This window comes from Stegostoma tigrinum, chromosome 33, assembly GCF_030684315.1.
Source record: "Stegostoma tigrinum isolate sSteTig4 chromosome 33, sSteTig4.hap1, whole genome shotgun sequence".
NCBI lineage: Eukaryota > Metazoa > Chordata > Chondrichthyes > Orectolobiformes > Stegostomatidae > Stegostoma > Stegostoma tigrinum.
Genome location: NC_081386.1, coordinates 26,052,136 through 26,067,905, shown reverse-complemented (window position 1 = coordinate 26,067,905; position 15,770 = coordinate 26,052,136). Strand labels below are relative to the sequence as shown.

The 15,770-nt window shown below is 42.5% G+C and overlaps 1 protein-coding gene across 5 annotated transcripts in view; it reads left to right on the top strand.

Moving 5' to 3' along the window:
• The first annotated feature begins 764 nt into the window (after nt 1-764).
• LOC125467257 (aggrecan core protein-like) overlaps nt 765-15,770 on the top strand; it is a 99,654-nt gene continuing 84,648 nt past the window's right edge. For 4 of the 5 annotated variants that reach the window (XM_048562852.2, XM_048562850.2, XM_048562849.2 and 1 more), the window contains exon 1: nt 765-1,296. The gene's annotated coding sequence lies outside the window, so the exon portion shown is untranslated. The remainder of the gene's footprint in view (nt 1,297-15,770) is intronic. The other variant, XM_048562851.2, reaches the window with a different exon arrangement.

The following is a 15,770-nucleotide window of genomic DNA, read 5'->3' as shown; positions in this document are numbered from 1 at the left end:
AATTTCAGGTGACACCTTTGGAGAAAGCCATGCATCAGAGCTAAATATATAATTGGACACATTGGTATTAATGAAAGTAACAGAGGCACAGATTGACTAGGAGCTGGACCCTTTTTTAAATTGTAGCTCCATGCTTCATGGGTTTAGAACATTACATGTCAATATGAGTGATGACTTCAAGCAAGAAATTTCAGCTTAAGAGCAAAAGGAAAATTCATCTTCAGGCTCAGCTGATACACATTCCCTCACAATGTTACACTTCTTGTCCTTGAAAGTTCTTCCTCACAACCAGTCCACCTACATGATCCTATGTTCCTTCCTGCCATTTTCTTCTCTCACCTCCTTTCCCTTGCTCACTTTGTACTGCCTTCGATATCTTAGCATCTACTAAGTCAGAGCTAATGACCCAGGATGTTTGTTGCCACTTGTTCTGAGGAATAGCAGACACTTCCTATAATTTGCAGTGGTTCCAATTTTCTATTTCAAAGATTAAAAGCTGATATGCTAAGTAATTGCTTTCTAATGACCACTAAATCTGCTGCTGACTTTCTTTCTGGCCTGTAATTATAATAAATTATTGCACTTTCCCCTTGCCTGCTCCCAAACAATGAATCCTGTTTTGAAACCATCAATGAATGTGGTTTAGTCACTTCAGTTGAGTGGGGGTGTTTCAGAAAGAGGAAGATCATTTCAAATAAAATTGTAGTGAAGGTTCTTGGCTGCCTGATTCAACATTAAATGATAGTAGGCGTTAGGACAGAGTCTCCTCCCAGTGCTCAGAAGTCCATCCTGTCCTGGCGGCTGCCTCCACCTACTCCACCCCCTCACCACCTTGTGTGTTCAGTCTGCTCCACCTCCAACTTCTGAACTCCAGCTTAGCGACAGCAGCCAGCCCCTGGACCATAGCCTGAGACCTCCAGAGGCGGATCCACAAATTTGTTCGTATCCCAGCACGAGGGAGATACCCACAAGCTGGCAGGAGGAGCTGTGCATCAACTCTTGAGCTCTCCTCATTTCTGTGGCTATTGATCTGGCTTGGAGAAGTCTGCTCTAGCTGTCTCTCTCCCTCTCTCTCTCTCTCTCTCTCTCTCTGCTCCCCTCTCAAGGATCCTGTCTATCAGGGCAAGGATAATTGACCGAGGCAACAGCAAGGACAAGCAAAAGAAAGCATACACACGCAAAGGAAGGAAGGAACGTGAAAAGGAACACCAGCATTGAAGATTTAACACCGTGAGGTTTTTCTGCAAGGTGTATGGTACTTTCCACATTCCGAACAATTGCACTGAATTGTACAAGGTAATTGGCATGTGAGCAAAAGAATGGGTTTTCTTAAAAAAGAACAAGGCATTTCAAAATGTCTGGGGAATGTTCTGGGTTTTGCAAGGCAACAGCTAGCACGTGTTGGCTGCTGCATAAAACATTCAAAGATCAAGACGAGGAAAAGTAGTAAAGATTTTGTGCGTGAGAAAAGCAAATTAAAGTGGTTCTAAGTGATGCGAAATATTGTACAATACCTCAAAGAAAGCTAGATTTTACTGTTCTTTTGTCCTAGAAAACTTGAAATGCTAGTGGGTGACTAACTTCAGACTGTTTCAAGGCTATAATGGGGCAATTGCTAAAGTAATTAGATAGCTCAAGGTGATGTATTTTTTTAAATGTATATTTTAACATTTGAAATGCAGTAGAGCTAATGGGATTTCACTTGAATGATTTGATTATTTTTATTTTTATTTGATAATAGCAGCTGATGAGAGGAACCTGGCATTCCAGTGTAAACGTTAACGTTTGCTGTTCTGTAGGAAAGTCTGCACTTAGATGTTCAAATATTGGACTTGAACCCAGTACAGTTTGTGGCTGTTTGATATGCCAATGTTATAATTAGCTTGGGATGTTGAATTTCCCCGAATTAACGTGAACTAGATAAAAGAGATTGATCTTGTTTAAAGTAGAACCGAATAAATGTAGAATACATGTACTTACCTCTAGCTTCAAATCACGGCTAATGTCTTAACTCTTTCTCAAAGCTGAAGGGTTTCTCTACTTTCTCAACGATTATTGCCTGATTTTAAATGAATGGGGGAAAAAGTGTGAATTGTTCAGTTCTCCAGCTGAATGATAATCTCTTGGCTGCTCCTCAAGATATTACCCGTTTGTCCCCCGACTACACAGTAGTTAGTGTCAACGATATAGCCACCAGATGACGCCAGCCTTCCCTCTATAAACACAATCTTCTATATGAAGCTGCAACAAGTCTCGGAGCAGGCAACAAAAGCTGTTTTCATGAAGCCAGGAAAGCGAACGTTAAGAAAAAGACGACTGTATGTTTAAAAAAAACCAATGCTGCGTCCAAAGCAGAAACGGAAACCTAAAGTTTACTTTTTTTTACAAAATATAGTCATTCCATTTTTTAAAAAACACACCCCCTTGCGACATAGTCTGTGTTTCTTTGCAATCTAACATTGATGCACCTAAAGGATCTTTTTGTTGGTCGACTAACGGGCCGTATAGAAGGATTTCTGTTATGAATTTCCAAAGTTGGAGCCCTGGGTAATTCAAGTTCAATTCCTGCACAGTGATGCAAATGAAAGGAAGAATTTGAAATTAACAGCAGTTCATAACGAAATGACGCAGTTGTGCTCTTGTTGTGAAAACACTGGAACTCGATCATACTTATGCAAAGTTGTGCTAACACTTTAACCTGACAAACAAATTAAATATGTTCTTCCCCCCACCTCTCACTCCCAGCAAATTTCAGTCAATTTCTACCCCTTTTGAAGTTGGGATGCCTGTTTCCTGTTGTAGCCAATGGTTAGTCAGCACGGTGTGTCGCTTACAACAAACACGAGAATGCTGTAATTCAGTTAAATCTAGCAGCTACAGAGGAAGGTAGCAGAAATTAGCGTTCGGAGTCCGCTCTGACTCTTGGTCCAAACAAGGTGTGTCGGTTCGCTTTTTCAAGTACTTTACGGCCGAGCCTGACCGCATTCCTGTCACTTGGACAGCGATCAGGAACACGCCCAACCCTCGGCTAGTCTTTCTTTTCAAACCACACATAAACTCCTTTGAGGAGATTGGTCTCCGGCAGGTCATCTCAATGAAGACCAATAAAGTTACCAGTCACCTCCCTTCTGTCTGACTCAACCGCAGAAAAAATACAGCGCCTCCGATCCTCACAACTGCATTGAAGTGCCAGTCTTGAGCCTGAATTTCTTAAGTGTCTGGAATATGTCTCCAAAACATAATCTTCCAACTCCAGACAAGACAGTGCAATTACAGCAGCTACAATTCTCCTGTTATTTTTCTGTCAGGGGCACTTGGCTCCTAGCTTCATTATAGTTAATGTAACTAGTCTGCTTGGACGTCTTATGGCACACCTCTGGCGCAGGTAGGACTTGAGGTACCTGGCTTTGAGGTAGGTCCACTACCACAAGCCCCTGCTGACCTCTTTATGGATTTGTTTTTTTAGCCAATCAGTTTAGTTTTCTTATGACCAGCATCTGGGGCAGGTAAGGACTCGAAACCAGACCTTCTGACCTGGAAGTGAGGTCACTATCACTGCCCCACACTCCCGACCGCTTCACCATCTTAGTACAATTGACAAACTGAAGTCAGGAGGTGGAGTAACATCGATTGACCTGAACATGAACGTAGCGTTTGTCTAAGTATGGCATCGGGGATTCCCAGTAAGACTGAAGTCAGTGAGAATCGGGGGCGGAATTTCTCCACAAGACTCCAGGTGAATCGCTGGGCGAGTTGTAAATTCAGCTTTCAATCATCATGGCCTCAGGCATAAAATGATCGTTTCAATAGATAGTCAGGTGTCAAAGGTGTCTCTGTTTCTACTTAAGTGGCGTCAACCTAAAAGGAATCTCACATTGGGCACCTTAGTAAATTATTTGTCAATATATTCGAACAGCAATGACGTACTGACGAAGTTTAACTCCCCCTAATACTTTGGTTTGTACTGTATATTTGCTTAACAATGGTTAAAGCTACAGTAAAACATGCCACAAAAACGCTATTTGAATATCTCAATCAATCTGCTACCAGAGGACTTTTGAGTTTTAGTTGCTTCAAATGTCATTGCTATTTGTTGCAATATATCTTTGGCACAGCATTGGTTAAACTTTTCACAAGAATCTGTCGAATCGTTTTTGCAATTGAAAAGGTGAGTATTCACCAATAACTCCCTCCCATTTCTTGACAATTTGTGGAAATATTATATGATGCCACAAAACAAATCACTCCACAAAATACCAATACAATCACAAACCATAAGGACTCAGTGTTAAAATTGACCAATCGAGAAATAATTATATTCAAAATGTTTGAAAATTATGTTGTGAGTCCACTATGACTCATTGTGGAAGTAATGTGCAGGTTCTCTATGTAAATTAACAATGTAGAGCCAGATCTCATCAGTAGACAGATTTAGTTTGATTAATTATAATTTATATAATTTATTAATAATAAGAATTTGTGTAATCCCCTGGAGACTAAACCAGTTGCTCTAGAAGTGACTCCTAACTGGTTATCAAGTTTAGGTTTACCTTCACAAATAGCTGCAAAAAAAATTGTAATTCCATTAATCACTAAACCAATACTGATGTTCAATTCTGCTCTTCAAGTCACACGTGGAATCAATGGAGTCCACTGCAGCTGGTGATCTTGTTGCGAAAAATAGGAATTGGATCATACACATGTAAGATACTGGTATAGGATTGACAATCATCCCAGATTATCCCTCTGAGGTGTAAAGGCTGATAACTGCTGGACAGTGCTGTGAACAGCCCAGGAGCATTGCAGAAAAGTATGGATTCTTTAACATTTTTAAAAATTAGATACGTAGCCTTTGGAGGAGGGATGAAATGGCTATGCAGTTTGGCTGGAGTGGTGGTAAGCAGGAAACCAAGTGATTGAAGGACCAGAGACCTCCAGGAACACATCAAATTGGATTCTGCTGGGCACTGGCCTTACACTTTTGAATAACCTGTGCAAAATCTTCATGCAGAGCAGATACATTGTGAAAAAAGAACAGTAGATCATTGGGTGATGCCAGACAATAGCGAGAACTTGCATTTTTCTAGCACTTTTGATATTGTAAGAGATCCTAAGGCTGTTAGTAGAACCATGATCAGTTAAACAGTAACTCCAAGCCATAGCGGCAGATGTCAAGATAGATGACCGGAAGTTTGGTCCAAGAAGTAGGTCTTATAAAGGATATTCAGGAAGGTAGTAGTGGGAAAACTCAGCAAGTCTGACTGTTTCTTTCTGCATAGATACTAAGTTAATGCTTCAAGTAGAATATGAATGCACTTCATAGCTCAAGAAGAAGAGTCATACTTGGCACAAAGCATTACCCCTATTTCTCCCTCCTGCTGGGACCTGCAGCGTTTCTCCAGCACTTTCTGGTTTCAGATTTCTATGATTGCTCAGGTTTTCTCATGTGTCTTAAAGTAGGAAAGAACAATGAAGTGAAATAGAAATTCCAGAGTCAGGGCCCGTCAGCTGAAAGCTTGGCTGACAATCTAAATGAGTTGTGTACATTATTCTGAATCACTATTTTGTGGAAATTCCTATTATTCCACTCTCCAAGGTGTTAACCCATCACTTCTTCAATGATGGCATGATTTGTTTTTCTTTCCTGAAGGGCCTCATGTTTGTTGGGCTTTTATTCCATCAAAGCCATACTCTCACAGGGTATAACTCCTAGCATGAGAGCCTCAACAGAGACAGGTGACAGGGAAATAAACTGAGAAAGGCATTTTGACTGTGCTCAGTGCTGTCCTCACCCCACTATATATACACAGCAGGGAGGGTCCAGTGTTGAGATAGTAGGAACTACAAATGCTGGAGAATCCGAGATAACAAGGTGTAGAGCTGGGTGAACACAGCAGGCCAAGCAGCATCAGAGGAGCAGGATCGTTTTCTGAAGAAGGGTCTAGGCCTGAAACGTCAGCCTTCCTGCTCCTCTGATGCTGCTTGACCTGCTGTGTTCATCCAGCTCTACACCTTGTTATCTCAGAGTCTGGTGATGCCTATTTTTGACCCAGAAGATCCATGATTAAGTAACAACTTCCTTGGATGTGTGTCATTCCATGTCTGAACAGGTTGATTAAAACAACCACACTTCTGGCCATGGCTCCTTTGATTGTGGTCACATGGGAGTGCCTTGCATGGTTTTTCTCCCTTCTTGTTTCCTTTCACAGCATAATACCCCAAAGTACACAACCAGTCGCATTTATATAATATCTTTAACTTGTAAATTATCCACAGTCAGCGTGCTGTCCTTCCAGATAATTTTAGCTCATTCTACACAAAATGTGAGTCAAACCTGGGCCAGTCATGTCCTGTTCAGCTCTACACTATCCAATGCAGTAATTATATGGGCTAATCATCAGGGACTTTTCCCCTATTGGATCTTGTGACTTGATGTTCAACCAAATAAATCTAGAAGTCTTTTTCTGGAATTATATAAGACTTAGATGGAATGATTTCTTTTCATATTGCAATCTAAGAATTTAAAATATCTGATGAATGTTGAAATCACAGAGAAAATGGATAGGGATGCAAAAAAATCATTCACATTATGTCTGCTGTCAACTTAAACCCAACCTCCCACTTGATATTCAGCAAAGGTTAGGGCAGATGAACCAGCAGATGTCATTCTCTTGGTTTTACATTTTCTCCCAAATTATATTTTACCCCTTTTGCTTCTTACAATAGAGTGAACAGCAGGAATGTCATCTGACCTAGAATACGTTGAATGAGGTAAGAAGCAACCCCCATCACCCTACTTTCTATCATAATGGATTTCGCTGAAGTTAGTAGGTCAAGGACACTTGGTAACGGATTTTGCCTGTTGGTTTTTTTTTCTCAGAGGTATTTTTCCTCTTATTTTCCTAAAACTGAAAACAAAGACCATCATTATTGTAATTTTCAAGCTTTGTCAAGAGTGCGCTCAAGCCATCTATCAAACTCATTCCTTAGCAATATTCCTAAATTGTGTCATGCCTTACCTCGTCAGTCTCGTCTTCCAGCTGTCCAACTTAAAAACCAATCTCGGGGTTTACATCATCAATGCTGTTTTGATTAACCTTGCCCTTTCTCCTGTCCTTTTCAATGTTTGTTGAATTTGCTGTGGGGCCATTGGCCCTTCGCTCAGTTCAACTGTTTAACGTCATAAAAGAATCTATGGATTTATCAATATTGTGTAATATCAATTTTGAAGTCAAGTTAATTCAATAAAAGTCACCAGCATTCCTATCCATTATTCTTCCACACCAATACTTGTGTGTAATGTTAATGCTATGGATAGAGGTGTTTATCATTCAGTTGTCAGTTAGCCCACTGCACAGATGATGCTATATGTTTTGCCATTGCTGTTGTCGGCATTATTGTAACGTTGGTTGATCCCCTGGGAAATCTTATTTTTTTATTTCAAAACTATATTTATTTATCAAAATCACTCGAGATACGTAAATGGACCCTAAAGCAGTTTGGTTCTGTCGAGTAGTATACGAAGAAACAAACAGAAATTGGAATTTCACTCTATCCAGCAAACAAACCTAAGGCATTTCTTATTTGTACAAGATTATATTTACATATATTTGAGACACTGGGAGGATTTGATAACTGAGCAGATCACCGTTAACTTTGGCGGAAAGACCTTAGACGATTGTCTTTCCCCATTGCGTGTTTGAAACAGTTGTCCCAAGGTTTAGTGCGTCCCTCAGCACATAGTCCTGGACCTTGGAATGTGTCAGTCTGCAACACTTAGTCGAGGTCAACATCTTGCTATGGAAGACCAACATGGTTTGGAGAATTCTGCTGTACAAAATTTCTATTGTATTTGCTGCTGTAATAGAAATTGATTCTGTCGTCTGAGGCACTAAGATGCGACGCAATGTGATATTAATGTTATTTCAATTAATATTTTCATTTAAAATTTGTATAGGTAATTAAATTATGCTTAAGTTTCATTTTGATCTTGTGCGCATTGTTCTAGCAAGGCAAGGATTAGCTGGGAGTAATGGAGCACTTCTTTTCATTTTATTGACTCGACCCAGTCATCATCCACTCACTTAAGGTCAACCCAAACTTTGTTCCCCATTTCTATTTCACAACAGGGCATTCACCAGGGATGGATACAGAATCACAGATTCCAGTGCCATTGTAAGTCCAAGCCCCCGGCCTCACCCCTTGCCCCTAACCCATGCACATTAGTACTTTCCCTGTCCCTGACCCAAATAGAGTGGGCACCTTAGCACCCAGTTTATTGGGTATTGATGTACACCTCAGTCTCAGGTCCTGCCATTCACCTCTGTCAGCAGTGCTTACTGACCAACACTGGTTCCCATTCATGTAATATCTTGATGTTAAAATCCTTGCTCTTGCTTGTTAAATCCCTCCATGGCCTTGCCCTCTCATTCTCTGCAATCTTCATGGTCCTACCACCCTCCAAACTATTACTAGTCCTCCAATTCTGACCTCTTAAGCAATCCCAATTTTAATCGGCCTGTTCTTTCAGCTGTAAGCTGTGAAATTTTCTTGCCAAACTTCTCCAGATCTTCTCTGCCTCTATCTCTTCATTTAAAATGCTGTTTTAAGAATGACCCACTCAACTGAGATTTTCAACATTTGCCCAAACACTACCTTATGTATTCCATTCACAAAAACTTCTTAGATAGCACCTGGCATACCTATGACCAGTCTTGCCTGGAAACACATGGGCAGAAGATATATGGAAGCCTCCAAGTCCTCCTCTCAGCAACTCACCACTTTGGCTTCGAATGATACCACTGTCTCTTCAGTGTCACTGTGTCAGAATCCTGGGACTCACTGTCTAACTGCATTGTGGAACTGTTTACGCTAAAGGAGCTGCAGCAGTTCAAGAAAGCAGTTCACCACCATCTTCTCAAGAGCAACTAGGAATAGGCAATAAATACTGATCCAGCCAGTGTTATCCGTAGCCCCCAAATTAATGAGTAAAAATAAATGTATAAGAAGCATCAATACACTGGCTATAAAGCATCTCGGAAGATTTCAGTTTGTTGAAGGTGCTATACAAATGCAGGTTGTTATTATTATCACAATAGCAATTTAAGCTAACATTGGAAGAGTGCAACGTACTGTATTGCTTGGTCTTTTCCTTTTCCTGGTCCCATTCAGACAGGTTGCTAAGAGATAGTAGGAACTGCAGATGCTGAAGGATCTGAGATAACAAGGTGTAGAGCTGGATGAACACAGCAGGCCAAGCAGTATCAGAGGAGCAGGAAGGCTGACGTTTCGGGCCTGGACCTTTCTTCAGAAAATGTTGGCTTTTCTGGTCCACCGATGCTGTCTAGCCTGCTGTGTTCCTCCAGCTTCACACTTTGTTACTTTTGAAGTGCAGCCCTGTTGTAATGCAAAAAAAAACACAACAACAGATTTCCACCCATCCAACTGCCACAAACAATGTGACAATAATGTGATAATCAGTTTTCGTGATGTTGATTGGTGGATAGGGAATGAGGAGATCCCCTGTGCTCTTTTTCAAATGGTAGCATGGGATTTTTCGTGTTCACTCAAGAGGGCAAAATTGAGCTGCACTTTAGCTTCTCAAGCCCAGAATCGCATTAAAGGGATGAAATACTTTGAGAGAAGGGGGTCACCATCTTGCTGAGTTCAAAGGTTTCAATCCAACATAAGACTTCAGTACATAGACTCAGCGGATGCTCATGTGCAGTGCTGAAAAATGACTGCATTGTCAGTTACGTCATTCTTCAAGTGAAATATTGAATGCTCTCTTTTAAAAGAAACTCCAAGAAAGCTGCAGTAATTTCCTCAGACAAATACTGACACAGCCAAGTAAAAATGCATTGGAAATTTACCCCATATATTTCTGGTGAATTAGATTTTGGGTGCAGTTCTGACCAAATTTTGTGCCTGTAACTTATGAGGAACATATTCCAACTCTATGGTGTAGACAGTGTAGCTTGGACAGACAATATAATGTATTGTCCACATTCACTTAATACCAGTTTTAGTTTGCATCCTGCTGACATAGGACAGGAACTGAGTAACAAACACCCTGTGTTAATGTGATAATGGGAACTGCAGATGCTGGAGAATCCAAGATAATAAAGTGTGAAGCTGGATGAACACAGCAGGCCAAGCAGCATCTCAGGACCACAAAAGCTGACGTTTCGGGCCTAGACTTCTGATGAAGGGTCTAGGCCCGAAACGTCAGCTTTTGTGCTCCTGAGATGCTGCCTGGCCTGCTGTGTTCATCCAGCTTCACACTTTATTACCCTGTGTTAATGTTTTGGCTGCTGGTGTCCTTTCTTCTCTCCATTCCATAGTGACAACTGACATATTTTAGTCAGTGCTGTCTGACCTGTAAACGGATCTGAAATACCATGGATGTTGGAGATCTAAAACAAACCCAAAAATTGCTGGAGAACCTCAGCAGGTCAGGCAGCATCTGTGAAGAGAGAAAGACAACTAACATGTCCAATATGACTTTTCTTCAGAAATAATCTTAATGTCAGTGATGGTAAAGGTCATACAATTTAATTAGCTGTACCCAAACAGTATCTCTGCCCATAGAGGGAAATTCTCAGCTAGGGTTCTTGTTCTGTTGGTGACTCCAGTCAAACATAGAAACTAGATTCAAGAGTAGGCCATTTGGCCCTTTGAGCCTGGCCTGCTGTTTGATAAGATCTTGGCTGATCCTTTATCTCAAAAGGACTGTCTGCACAGACAATGATTTAAGAGATGATTGGGCATGTTGGCGATGTTCAGCTGTGAAGTTGGATTATACTGGACTCAAAATGTGAAAACCATCAGAGAACTGTTCTTCAATAAACTCCTCAGAATATTCCAGGAATGTTTTTGACAGCCTGCTAATTATTTATTACTCATAATTTAGTTTATTCCTCAAGTTTGAATACACAGATTCCTGCGAGAACTCCATTTACTGTGCAACACCCTTTTGTCCTGTCAAACTACATTTACAGTCATTTGAACCCAATCTGTCTCCCATCTTCATGTCATTGCCTTTTCCCACAAGCATGTTGCTTGTCAGCATCCATGTCACACTATAATCATTGTAATCTGTGGTAGATTCAAATTAAGCTAAAAGTTCAAATCATGATGGCTCAGAAATTGAGAGAAGACACACATCTTTGAAGCCAAATGATTTGTGAAAAACATCCCTTTTGATGAAGACTGCATCCCTTTCAAGTAAATCATGCAAATGAAGAATATTGCACAGAAGAACTTGAAATGATCAGAATAGTACTAAATCATTCTGGCAATCATTTATAAGCTGCGCTGACTCCAACTGGTGTACACTTTTGCAGGAATTCTCCTAGACCTAACTCACTTAGCTACCCTTCAGCAGGCCATTTAACTATGAGAGACATCAGAGACAGGTTTCATCCTCTTCCAAAGCAAGAAAAAAAGGTATAGCTCCTGCAATCAACCTGTTGAGTAATTTTATTACACATTGCTGAAGTGTATGGGACTTGAACTGGGCCTCCTGGCTCACATGTAAGGATACTATCATTGTACCACAAGAGCTCCCAATAGGAGTTACTAGTTAATGATGATCAGAGGCAGGAACTGCTGATGTCAAATCAAATCAAATAACTTCCCTCCCTGAATCTTTACCACCAGCAATATTAAGATCCTATATATGAGTATTGAGGTAGGGAGCCTGAATCTCTCAGTCCCACACTTTGCCATGCACAATGCTAATAAGAGAACCTGCCAGAGCTGATCCAACAGTATTTAATTGGGAATTTTCTTGTGATTCCATAGAATATGTAGAATCCCTACAGCGTGGAAGCAGGCCATTCAGCTTATTAAGTCCATACTGACCCTCCAAAGAGCATCCTACCCAGACCCAACCTCCTGTAACCCTGCATTTCCCATTCTTAATCCACGTAACCTGCACACCCCTGGACACTGTGGGCAATTTGGCATGGCCAATCCACCTAACATGCACACAAGTGTGATAGAGTCATACAGCGTGGAAACAGACCCTTTGGTCCAAACAGTCCATGCCAAACATAATCCCAAGCTAAACTAGTCCCACCTGCCTTCCTCTGGCCCATATCCCTCCAAACCTGCCTATTCATGTACTTATCCAAAAGTCTTTTAAACATTGTAAATGTACCTCCATCCACCATTTCCTCAGGAAGTTCATTCCACATGCGAACCACCCACTGTATAAAAAAATTGCTCCTTGTGTCTTTTTAAAATCTTTCTCCTCTCACCTTACAGATGTGCCCCCGAGTCTTGACATCCCCCATCCAAAGGAAAAAGACAACTCTATCTATACCCTTTATTATTTTATAAATTTCTATAAGGTCACCTGTCAACCTCCTACACTCCAGTGAAAAAAGTTCCAACCTATCCAGCCTTTCTTTTTAACACAAACTTTCCAAACCCAGAAATATCCTGGTAAATCTCTTCTGAACTTTCTCCAGCTTAATAATATCTTTTCTATAACTGGGCAACCAGAACTGGACACAATACTCCAGAAGAGGCCTCACCAATGTCCTGTACAACTTCAACATAAGGTCCTAACTCCTATACTCAAAGGACTGAGCAATGAAGGCAAGCTCGCCAAACACCTTGAAGTTTTCATGAAGTTCCCATCTTCTCAACTTCTCCCCTTACCTGAGGCATGATGACTTCAGGTTAAACTCACCCCCAGCCGTCTCTCTTTCTCATGAATGAGCAACCCTGTAGCCCTCAGGGATTATGGTGACTTTATCATCACCTTACACTCACAGAATATTAATTTGGACAATGCATTGCAACACTTTTGGTGTCAATGGAATTGTACAGCATAAGTGATAAAAAACATAAGAAATGGGAGCAGGTGTAGGCCATCTGGCCCCTTGATCCTGCTATACCATTCAATAAGATCATGGCTGATCTTTTCATAGACTCAGCTCCACTTATCCACCCACTCGCCATAACCCCTCATTCCTTTACTGTTCAAAGATTTAATTATCTTTTGCCTTAAAAACATTCAATAAGGTAGCCTCAACTGCTTCACTGGGCAGGGAATTCCACAGATTCAGAAGCTTTTGGCTGAAGAAATTCCTCTTCAACTCAGCCCTAAATCTGCTGCCAAAGTGTGGAGCTGGATGAACACAGCAGGCCCAGCAGCATCTCAGGAGCACAAAAGCTGATGTTTCGGGCATAGACCCTTCATCAGAGAGGGGGATGGGGTGAGGGTTCTGGAATAAATAGGGAGAGAGGGGGAGGCGGACAGAAGATGGATAGAGGAGAAGATAGGTGAAGAGGAGAGTATAGGTGGGGAGGTGGGGAGGGGATAGGTCAGTCCGGGGAGGACGGACAGGTCAAGGAGGTGGGATGAGGTTGGTAGGTGGGAAATGGAGGAGCGGCTTGAGGTGGGAGGAGGGGATAGGTGAGAGGAAGAACAGGTTAGGGAGGCGGGGCAAGCTGGGCTGGTTTTGTGATGCAGTCGGGGGAGGGGACAAACTGGGCTGCCTTTCGGATGCAGTGGGGGGAGGGGAGATTTTGGAGCTTGTGAAGTCCACATTGATACCATTGGGCTTCAGGGTTCCCAAGCGGAATATGAGTTGCTGTTCCTGCAACCTTCGGGTGGCATCATTGTGGCACTGCAGGAGGCCCATGATGGACATGTCATCTAAAGAATGGGAGGGGGCGTTGAAATGGTTTGCGACTGGGAGGTGCAGTTGTTTATTGCGAACCAAGCGGAGGTGTTCTGCAAAGCGGTCCCCAAGCCTCCGCTTGGTTTCCCCAATGCAGAGGAAGCCATACCGGGTACAATGGATACAGTATACCACATTGGCAGATGTGCAGGTGAACCTCTGCTTAATATGGAAAGACATCTTTAGCCCTGGGATAGGGGTGAGGGAGGTGCTGTGCGGGCAATTGTAGCACTTCCTGCGGTTGCAGGGGAAGGTGCCGCGTGTGGTGGGGTTGGAGGGCAGTGTGGAGCGGACAAGGGAGTCATGGAGAGAGTGGTCTGTCCGGAAGGCAGACAAGGGTGGGGATGGAGAAATGTCTTGGGTGGTGGGATAGGATTGTAGATGGCGTAAGTGTCGGAGGATGATGCATTGTATCCGGAAGTTGGTGGGGTGGTATGTGAGGACGAGGGGGATTCTTTTAGGGCGGTTGTTGCGGGAAATGCAGGAGACACGGTCAAGGGTGTTCTGGACCACTGCAGGGGGGAAGTTGCGGTCCTTGAAGGACGCAGACATCTGGGATGTGCGGGAGTGGAATGCCTCATCCTGGGAGCAGATGCGGCAGAGGCGAAGGAATTGGGAATAGGGGATGGAATTTTTGCAGGGGGCTGGGTGGGATGATGTGTATTCTAGGGAGCTGTGGGAGTCGGTGGGCTTTAATTGGATATCGGTTTCTAGCTGGTTGCCTGAGATGGAGACAGAGAGGTCCAGGAAGGTGAGGGATGCATTGGAGATGGCCCAGGTAAACTTGAGGTTGGGCTGGAAGGTGTTGGTAAAGTGGATGAACTGTTCGAGCTCCTCTTGGGAGCAAGAGGCGGCGCCGATATAGTCATCAATGTAACGGAGGAAGAGGTGGGGTTTGGGGCCTGTGTAGGTGCGGAAGAGGGACTGTTCCACGTAACCTACAAAGAGGCAGGCATAGCTTGGGCCCATGAGGGTACCCATGGCCACCCCCTTTGTCTGTAGGAAGTGGGAGGAATCAAAGGAGAAGTTGTTGAGAGTGAGGACGAGTTCGGCTAGGCGGATGAGGGTGTCGGTGGAGGGGGACTGGTCGGGCCTGCGGGACAGGAAGAAGCGGAGGGCCTTGAGGCCAGCTGCATGAGGAATGCAGGTGCATAGGGACTGGATGTCCATGGTGAAAATGAGGTGTTGGGGGCCAGGGAATTGGAAGTTCTGGAAGAGGTGGAGGGCGTGGGTGGTGTTATCAAAGGCCAATTGACCTGAAACTCTAACTCGGTTTCTCGCGCTCTCCTCAGATGTGCCACAACCTGTTGATTATTTCCAGCAATTTCTGTTTTCATTTCAGATGTCCAGAAGCAGCAGTGTTTTCCAATTTGTACAGCCAAATGGGAATCCAATGCATTAATTGAAATGATCAGATCATTTTCAACAGAATAACTTTGAATTATGTGCAGGAGGATGTGTATATATTGTATACAATGGATTTCCCATGATTTTCCTGTGAATAGCCGGGGGAAAGCAAATTTCCTGCACACTGAATCAATAATTGTGTGGTATAAACTTGGGGCGTTTACAACTTTAGGACATTGTAAAGTTCCATCAAATTGTGATGGTGTACAGCTTCAGATCTGATATGTGACTTGTCCCATTGGAGTGCCTAACACACTGAGCATTCCTTTATTTTGTTTTAAATTATATTATTTATTATAAATTTTGTTATGAGGAAACCTGGCTGGAAGTGCTTTAACATCTGTTATCGGATGAGTGAATGGCTTTGAAGCATGAACCTACTGAATTTAAATTTGTCTGTCTTGTGGCCTGTCAACAACATTGAAGCCACTTCAAATAAATAGGTTAATATAGTACTACCATCAAAATAGTAAGCCATGGAACTGTCTTTGCAATGGTTATCCAGTGTACAGCCTGCTGTCAATGCAGCTGGTGATCAAGCAGCAAACTGTTTAATTAATGTTCACATTTTAGTTGGGGGTGGGGATTGACATTTTGCCAGATGCAAAAATTTGTCGAATTACTTCATGGAGTGGCTGAGCAACTGATTATCAGAGTCTGTGAGCT